Raw genomic sequence first — 8453 nt, 5'->3', positions numbered from 1 at the left:
GTTAACCTGGCTGCTGATCCTTCCCCTGTGTGAGGCCTGGGAGAAGACCCCCAAAGGCTGATAGCTGGGACCCTGTGGCCTCACTGGATGGGGGCACTGCTCTAGGGTGGGGGCGCTGCCGGTCTGGGTGGGTCCAAACATCCTGGCGCTTGGTCTTCTCCAAGGAGGTAGGCTGAGGTACATCCAGCCCCCGAGGGTTTCCACAGCCCTCCTCCGCTCCCCCCAATCTTCACCTGCAGGAAGGGGCTGTGCTTTTGGGAGCCCTTCTCAGCACAGCTGCTTCTGTGCACAGCCCTGGCAGCACTTCTGTACTAGGGACAGTCCCTCCCCGCAGGCATCTGCGCAGAGGGTGAAGGTTGGCTGCAGTCAGCTGCACGGAGACGGCTGGCCTGACTAATTAGTCCTGGCCTGTTTTGAAAGGCTTTAGCTGCCCAGGAGCTAGGAGTGAACCCATCAGCACAGCCACCAGCTCTGCCTACCGGAGCAGGAGGCAATTCCTCTGCTACCGTGATCCACGGCTCTGCCAAGGAGGCCTTGGCATGATGCTGTCTGCTTGGATACTGCAGTCTCCTGGCGGGGGGTCCGTGCAGCTCCTAGGGCTGGCTCGCTCTGCGAGGCCCAGTCAAGTCAGCCCCAGCCCCTGCTTGTGCGGGAGATACTGAGGGTACAGGGTGTCTTTCCCCCCTGCATGGGGAGCAGCAGTGCCGGGTGTGCCTTGCTGCTCCCAATCTCAGGTTGGGTGACTGTCCCGCTCGGCTGGGAGCAAGTGGTGTGGACAGTCCTGGAGACATGGGGGCAGGGCCCGGCCCTTGCTCTCAGGAGCACAGCTGTGTCAGCTGAGCCAGTGCACGCCAGCTCCTGGGCAGCCGCTCTTCCCTCGGGCTTAGGAAGGAGGGTGTTGAGGGCAGCTCTGCCCTAGGGACACCCACCCCTTTTACCAGGCACAGGTCTCTGAAGTGCAGCCCAGACCCCAGCACGAAGCCCAGTCATGCTCTCTTGGGTCCGCTGCTCAGCTAGGGGCTGAGAGTCATGTTCTGTCTGCTCAGGTGCTCCTGATGGCAAAGGGTGTGCTGCGAAGGCTGAGGGTGGTAGAGCTCCACCCCTGCCGCTCCCAGGCCCAGGAGAGGTGCTGAGAACCTGTAGGGCAGCTCCAGCTGGCCCTCAAACCCTGAGTCCCTGGTAGCTCTTGGCCCTTTGACCCCTCCCCCTAGCTGAGATAAACAGTCCTGCTAGGCCCCTCCGTCCCCTGCTCATCACTGCAATGCTGCATGCACATGGCCCCCAGCACATGTGGACCCCTGAAAGGGCGTATCCATCCCCCCTCATGCTGACACCCCTTGCACTGTGTGAGACCAGCTGTGTCCCCCACCTCCCTGCTCAGAGTCCAGGAGCCCTGCCCCTGCCATCCCAGTCATCTCTAGGTGCAAGCTTGTTCCCAGAGCCTCGATGCTGCAGCCCCCATGCCAGCTGGCTCATGCGGGCAAGGCAGCTGGAGCATCAGATGCTCTCCTAGAGGGAATTGGTGGCTGCTCTGAAGGCAGCGGCAGTAGCCGAGGCCATGCCAGCTCCCTGTTAGGTGCAGGCCTGGCTACTCATTTGTATCTCAAAGGGATCCCTCCTGCCCTGTGTCCCGTTAATTGTTGCATGCAGGGTCTCTAGCTTTGCCCATGAGATGGAGCCTCATTACTAAGTCTGAGGAGAGGGTAGACCTCTGTGAGTGGGGGTCGGGCTAGACTGCACTGCCCACTTAAAGGCCCCTACCTGATCCCCCATGCAGCAGGGGGAGCTGCTGAGGCTGCCGGGGCAGGGGCCTGAGGGTTGCCCGCATGGGAGTTTTTAAAGCACTGACTGATGCACTCCCTGCCAGGGACGCAGAATTCTATGCATTCTAGGGAGCTGTGGGGCTGGTGCACAGGCAAGGATTTGAGAGTCCCGCGTTGCATATCCAGTTCTACTGACAGGCATTTGGCAACAAATTTTCCGAAGTGCAGACCTGCTAAACTGCATAGGCCCAACCCCTGACTTGCAAAGGCATTGACCTGTCTGCATGCACACACCTGTACGCACTCTCACATGCATTACATATGTATACACCTGTATGCGCACAGTAGAGGCTGAGTGGGTGTAATTTAGCACACACACTAAAGGTGGCCCTTAAATCCTCAGTATCTCTGGTTCTCCCTCAGGAAAATCCAGCTGATGGGCCCTGCCCCTGGAGGGCTGCGGTGAGGCTTGACTAGTTACTGTTGTGTGGTGGTGGTGATAAAAGGAATCTGCCTGGTTTAGCTCTTGACAGAGCCCTGCACTGGAAGCCAGCACAGCTGGGCTCTATTCCCAACTCTTCCCCCTGCCCTGCTGGGTAAGTTTTGGCCCTGCTCTATGCCTCCGTTTTCCCAGCTGTAAAATGGGGATAGTGACACTGACCATGCCAGCTGGTAGAGATTGGGAGGTGGGGGGAGGCTCTGGTTTGAACTGCTCAATTCACTGGTTCAACCACCCCAGGGAAGCTAGGCAGGTTTCCTGCTGGATTTGGGCCTCGGAGCTGCTGCCTCGTTCCCAGCCAGTCTGGCAGCGGTGCTGCAGCCTGGGAAAGCAGGCAGAGTCTTACCACGCAGCGCTGGGGGCTGGGAGAAATACACTCGGTGAATGGACTCTGGGAACAACGCCACAAACTATTCCATGCTGCAACCTCCGTGTGGGGACATGCGCTGGTGTTCCTGGGGGCCTGCGAAGCTGGGTGGGGCCTGAGGGGGCTGACCCGGGTGTGGGACCAGCATGTTCTCTGTGTGGCTCCCAAGCCCGTGCCTGCACCATTGCACAGGTGCTACACACAACTGCTGCAGGGACACTGGGGGCTCATTCCTGTGGGAGGCTAGAATACCTCCCCTCAGCTCACAGCCCCCCACCCCAGCCCCTTAGCACAGTGGGTAAGTGACCCCAGCAGGGGGAAGCAGCAGCCGGGGGGCCCAGCCAGTGGGTGGGGTGGCGGCTGCTGGGCTGGGGGAGCGCAGAAGAGGCACACAGGAGTTGCTAGGCCACATCCCATCAGGTGTGGTGTCCTGGGCCCTGCCATGCTGCAGGAGGTCACGGGCCCCCCACACTGCTGCATCCCAGGGTGGGAGCAAGCACCCCCCAATGTGTCGGGCCTGCTGGAGGATTCCTTCCTGAGCCCCCCGTGCCCCCTCAGCTTACCGCAGCCTGGCCCTGCTCACCTTTGTCTGCTGGAGCCAGAGGCTGTGTTGCAGCAGCTGGAGTGGGAGGTGCAGTTCTAGCAATAAGGGGGAGCTGGGGGAGGCAGCAGGCCCTATGGAGCCCCCCACGGGGATTCAAATGGCTGTAGCGCTAATGGAGAGGGCCCCTGCTGTGCACCCCTCCAGGACAGTAGCCAGCCTCTGAGGGGGGCTTGGCCCAGCACTGCTGCTGTGGGCTTTGGACCCCTGGTTCTGCAGCACCTGGCCCTGCCCCGCCCAGGATGGGACGCTGGGATAGCTGGGCCTTTTGTCTGCCCTGTGGGGCTCCGTTGCCAGGGGCCAGGCAGGAGAGAGCAATGAAGCCGCCCTCCCCTGCAGACAGAGCGAGCAGAGCAGGGTGCGGCTGCAGCAAAGCATCATCTCCCAGAGGGGCTAGTGCAGCCATGATGTAACCTCTGAGCGGGGGGCTGGCATCAGGCTCAGTGGGGCTGACCCAGCATGTGGGGTTGCTGGGCCTGGTGCTGGGGGCCTTGACCAGCAGCTGGCCCCTGAGAATCCCCTTCTCCTGCTGGCCCCACTCCACCCCACCTGGACAGTGTCTTCCCAGGCAGGGCTACTGGGGCTGCAGCCAGTTGCGATGGGGAAGGTGACAGTTTCCACGTTCAGTGAGCCTCCGCTCCGGCCCAGCCTGCAGCCAGGATGGTCCGTGTCCAAAGGGCAGATGCAAGGCAGCTGCTGCTGCTCTTTGCGAGGCTTTGAACTGTCCCACGTGTGCTGCACGCTCCGGAGATGCTGGGGGAGGGGCACGCCGGGAGAGACTGGCACAGAACAGGGCTTTTATCAGCAAGCTGGCTGGCGGTAGCCAGGGCTGGGGCACTCGCCCTCATCCCTCCGTGCCCCTGTTCTGCTACTCTCCAACCCCACAAAGGCCCTTTGCCACCATCCCCGTTCCCTACTCTCCCCCACAGGAGTCTGGCGCTGGAGCGCAGCGCCCCACAGCGTTATGGCAGCAGCCGGCCCTCCTCCTGCGTGGCCAGTTGGGTAAAGGAACCCAGCACATCCTTGCAAAGCACCATGCAGACGCTGACAAGGCACCTTGGGAGATTCGTAAGGAAGAGCTAAGGATCGCGACACCCACCCCTGCAATGCAGCCGTGTCTGGGGTGGAACGCAGCAGCTGGTTAACGGTGCACAGTAACACTGCTCGCCAGTCGGGAAGTGAAGGAGGATGCTGTATCCAGCTGACGCTGCCATAAGGAGGAGTGTAGTTACCTGAGCTGGCGTGTGGCCAAACTCTCAGGGTCCTGAATGACCATGTGGGCTCAGCTCAGCACCTGTTTTTCATGCCCTTGGAAAGCTGGCACTGCCAGCAGCACAGCATCCCCTAGCTCCATGCTGTGGCTTTGGCTCCACGCTCATCCAGCGGGAACAGCGCCAGCTATCGAGTCATGGCCCCCACCTGCTTCCTGGGTGTTCCCTGGGCGTCTCCCAACCAACAGGACCTGGCACAACCCTCCTCTTCTTTCATCTGGTTAGATTTCGTGTTGTAAAAACCACCTGTCCAGGACCTGGGAGTGTCCTGGGAAGACGGAGACTAACCATCGCCGCCTGCAGCATCCTGCAGAATAGTAGCATCAGCTACTCAATGGCCAAGCCAAACGCCAGAAAGCTTTGTGGCCCCACGTGCCCTGGAATGCACCCTCGTTGCCCCTCCAACACCAATATGCCAGGGACCTTTCCAGCATGCCCAGCCAGCTAGCCAGGGAGCCTGTTCACCCAGGGCAGCATCACAGCTCCTGGGGGTCGTGTCCCATTCACCCCTCCTCAAGGGCTCCTGGACTCCAGTGGGTATTTGGGGGTAGAATTTTCTGGGTTTATTTTTGATGCTGAAAACGAGCCACGGTGTTTGTAGTTAAACAACTCCTAGTGCTTCACTGGGACAGCAGCCTGCCTCCGCAGGCGGGAGCCTGGCTCAGCCGCTTGCCTGCCCTGGGACTGCCGCGCAGGTCCCGCTGCAGAGAGGAGGGATCCCAGACGCACTGGAAAAGATTGGCTCAGACTTTTTAAGAACGCTTTGATGAAGCCTGAGTGGCTGGAAAGCGGGGTGTTGCTTGCCGTTCCCCGTTCTTTCCGGCTGCGCTCTTCCCAGGCCTTCCCTTCTCTGTTCTGTTCTTTGCTCACCCCTGAGTTTTGTTACAAAATATTTGTCAGTAAAATAGCAATAACTGTTGTAAAAAGACCTTGGATTAAAATAATAAGGAAGAGCCTTGAATCCATGCTATTCATATTTTAAAAAGTCCTGTGTGATCTACCTCTCTGCGGTACTTCTCTGCCTCCAGCACCAGCGTACCTCAGCATTGTTCAGGTGTTTGTCCTCACTCAGCCCTGGGAGGCAGGGCTGTGCTGTTAACCACATTGTACAGATGGGAAACTGAGGCACAGAGCAACTAGGCGACTGCCCAAGGTCACACAGGACTATACCAATAAGCTAAATGCTCTCCTACCAGTGATACACCACCATCACGCCAGTCCACCACCCCAGCCCTTCAGTCAAGGCTGAGCTGTCTCCCGGCTCTCCAGCAAAAATAAGGAGGACACAACATTTCCAGGATTACAAGCTCACAACCCCCAAAAAACTCATTGTAAAGAAGCCCCCATGGAGGCCCGTGCAAGGTACCAGCACCTGGTGTTGAAGAGGGACGTGCACACTTGGATGGGGGCAGAGGGACTGACAGGGCTTGGGTTTGGGATGTTCAAAGGACCCCAGGGGATTTAGGCACCCAACACGTGTTGCATCCCAATGGAATTCCTAACACCCCACGACTCCTTCAGACTGCCCAGCCTGGCCCTCCTACTCCCACTAATGGTGGCACCAGCCTCAACAGCTCAACAATCCCGAGGCGGACCCCAAAATCGTGAGATTGTTTTGTAAAAGAGACTCTTGTGGGTTTGATCGGTCTTGGCTGGGGAACTCCACACCCGTGCCCCTGCCCCAGTGGGCATCCTGCCAGCAGCCCCAGAGCACCGGGGGTTCTGGCCCATGGCAGCGCAGATCTGCCACCTTCTTCCCAACCTCATTAATCATTTCTGCTGCCCCAGCCCCACAGCCCCCCATCTGCCCCCACAGCCCCACGTCTGCCCTCCACCTTACACCTGTCCCACACAGCTTCACAGCTCCCCCACAGCCCTGTCTGTCCCACCGCCCCACGTCTGCCCCCCCAGCTGTAGGTGCTCTTCACCTCACCCATCCCCCCTGGATGCAGCAGGGGCAGGGCAGAGGCACTGTCCTGTCCCCACTGCTCACAGGAGGGGTTGGGGAGGAAGGGGCAGAGCAGCTGGGGTCTTTCTGCTCCCCCCTCCCCTACCCCAAAGCTCCACTCCTGGGGGAGGGGGATCTGCCTGCCCCATGCAGTCACCCTGATTGGCTGCTCTCCCCCCAGAGGCAGGCCAGTGGGGAAGCAGCCAGGTGGACAGGGGTCCCTGGCAGAGGTGGAGCGTCTCCGGTCCTTGCGCTTGGGTCACTGCACTGAGGCCAATGGGGCGGGGGCCTGAGCCAAAGCTCACTGCAGTCTGTGACGGGAGCCCTATTCTGGACCGGGCCCTTGGCGCTGGTGTCCCCGACCCAGCCTGGGCCTGCTGCCAGCCCACTGGCTCGGAGAGCAGCAAGAACCCTGCAGCCAGGCAGCCCTGGGCCGCTGCCCCGCTTATTAGCAAGTTAGTGACCCAGTCTATGGCTCTGTGCATGGCTGCTGGATTCCTCCTCCAGGGCCCCTCTGGGCTCAGGCTACCTGCTGCAGTGACCCCCGCCTGCCCTCCCCTCTGCCACACAGGCAGAGCCAGCTTCCACCCTGCGGGGCTGGGGCCAGCTCCCCTGTGTGCAGCCATCCCTGTCCCTCCCCAGTAGGCCTGGGGTGCGCCACAATAACAGCACAGAGTGGCTGTGGCATGGCCAGGAGCCCGCTCCCCCAGCACTCCCTGGGGCGGCCTGAGCCATGGCTGAGCAGTGTCCTAGCACTGGGCACTTGGGCGGGACGCTGGTTCGCTGGAGCGGGAGCTCAGTGGTTTGAGCTGCAGGCCAGTTACGCCCCCTCTCCCTGGAGCGCTAGGCTCAGATCCCAGCAGAGTGGGGCTAGGAGCCCTAGGAGCACTTTGTGGCTCTAGCTAGAGCAGTCCTACATGGGGATGCAGCTCCCCGAGCGAGACAAGCCATGGCCCAGGGGCTTCTGCCAGAACAGCTCTGTTGGTCAGAGATTGCACCTCGTCAGAACCCTCCGACAGAGTCTGCCGTGCAGCCCTGGCCGGGACATGCAGGGGGTCTTCAAAATCCCTAGCCTACATCATGCAGGCTGAGCTGTGGGCAGCAGGTGTGTAGGGTCGGGGGTGTCCTTGGTTGAGACCTGGGCCCTGCGCAGCTGCTAATGATTCCCTTGGCGCTTTTCCTAAGAGCAGGGCTTTGCTCTGTTGTCCCTTGGCCAGCATGTCCAGTGGGCTGCTGCTCTCCAGCCCAGAGGTGGCTGTTTTCAGCAGGGTTGAATGTTTCAAGTGGGCACAGGGCTTTGGGCTGGGCGCAGAGCAGTATTGTTAGAGATGTGCCTGGAGATGGCATGTTAGAGGCATGAGTACAGCTCCCCACACAAACCAGGGTGCTGGCAGCAGAGGTCCCTCTCAAACAGCTGGCACAGAACCCAGCGTGGGGGAGACCCGTCTCTGTTTGGGGAGGGGGAAAGCCCCTGGCAGAGGTGGTCTGGGTGCGTGAGACTGTTCTTCCCGCCCTGCAGAGCAGCAGGGAAGGTGGAGGCTGCCTCGTAGCAGCTGTGGTTGCCTGCACTGGTGCATTGTGCATGTAGGTTGGAGCAGGTGCTTGTGAGAGCTCAGAGGATGCTGGCAGGCAGGGAGGGAGGGATCTGAGCAGCTCACGTGTCTCCTCTGCCTTTTTCCTCCTCTCGCCCTGCTAATGTTGGGCTTTTCTCTCTGTCACTGCAGGCTCAGGATGGAGAACTAGCAGCCTCTGGGCACTGCAGCCTAGAACCCCCTGCCCCAGTTGCTGCTCCTCTCCCACACTCTCCATTTGTGCTGGTTTTCAAAGGTCCATTTTCTCCCTCTCTCCTCATCTGGCAAAAGAAAGCAAAGGAAGAGCGCGCCCACCTCTCAATGCGAAGCCACAAGAAGAAGAAAGGGCACGAAGGTCTCTCTCCAGAGCAGCGTGAGCCCAGCCGGGGCAGATCCCAGCACACGCCGAGCCTGGGGGGATTATGAGGCAAAC

The sequence above is a fragment of the Eretmochelys imbricata genome, chromosome 27 (genome assembly GCF_965152235.1).
Source record: "Eretmochelys imbricata isolate rEreImb1 chromosome 27, rEreImb1.hap1, whole genome shotgun sequence".
NCBI lineage: Eukaryota > Metazoa > Chordata > Testudines > Cheloniidae > Eretmochelys > Eretmochelys imbricata.
The sequence above is the reverse complement of the archived record's forward strand: the minus strand, read 5'-3'. Positions refer to the sequence as shown.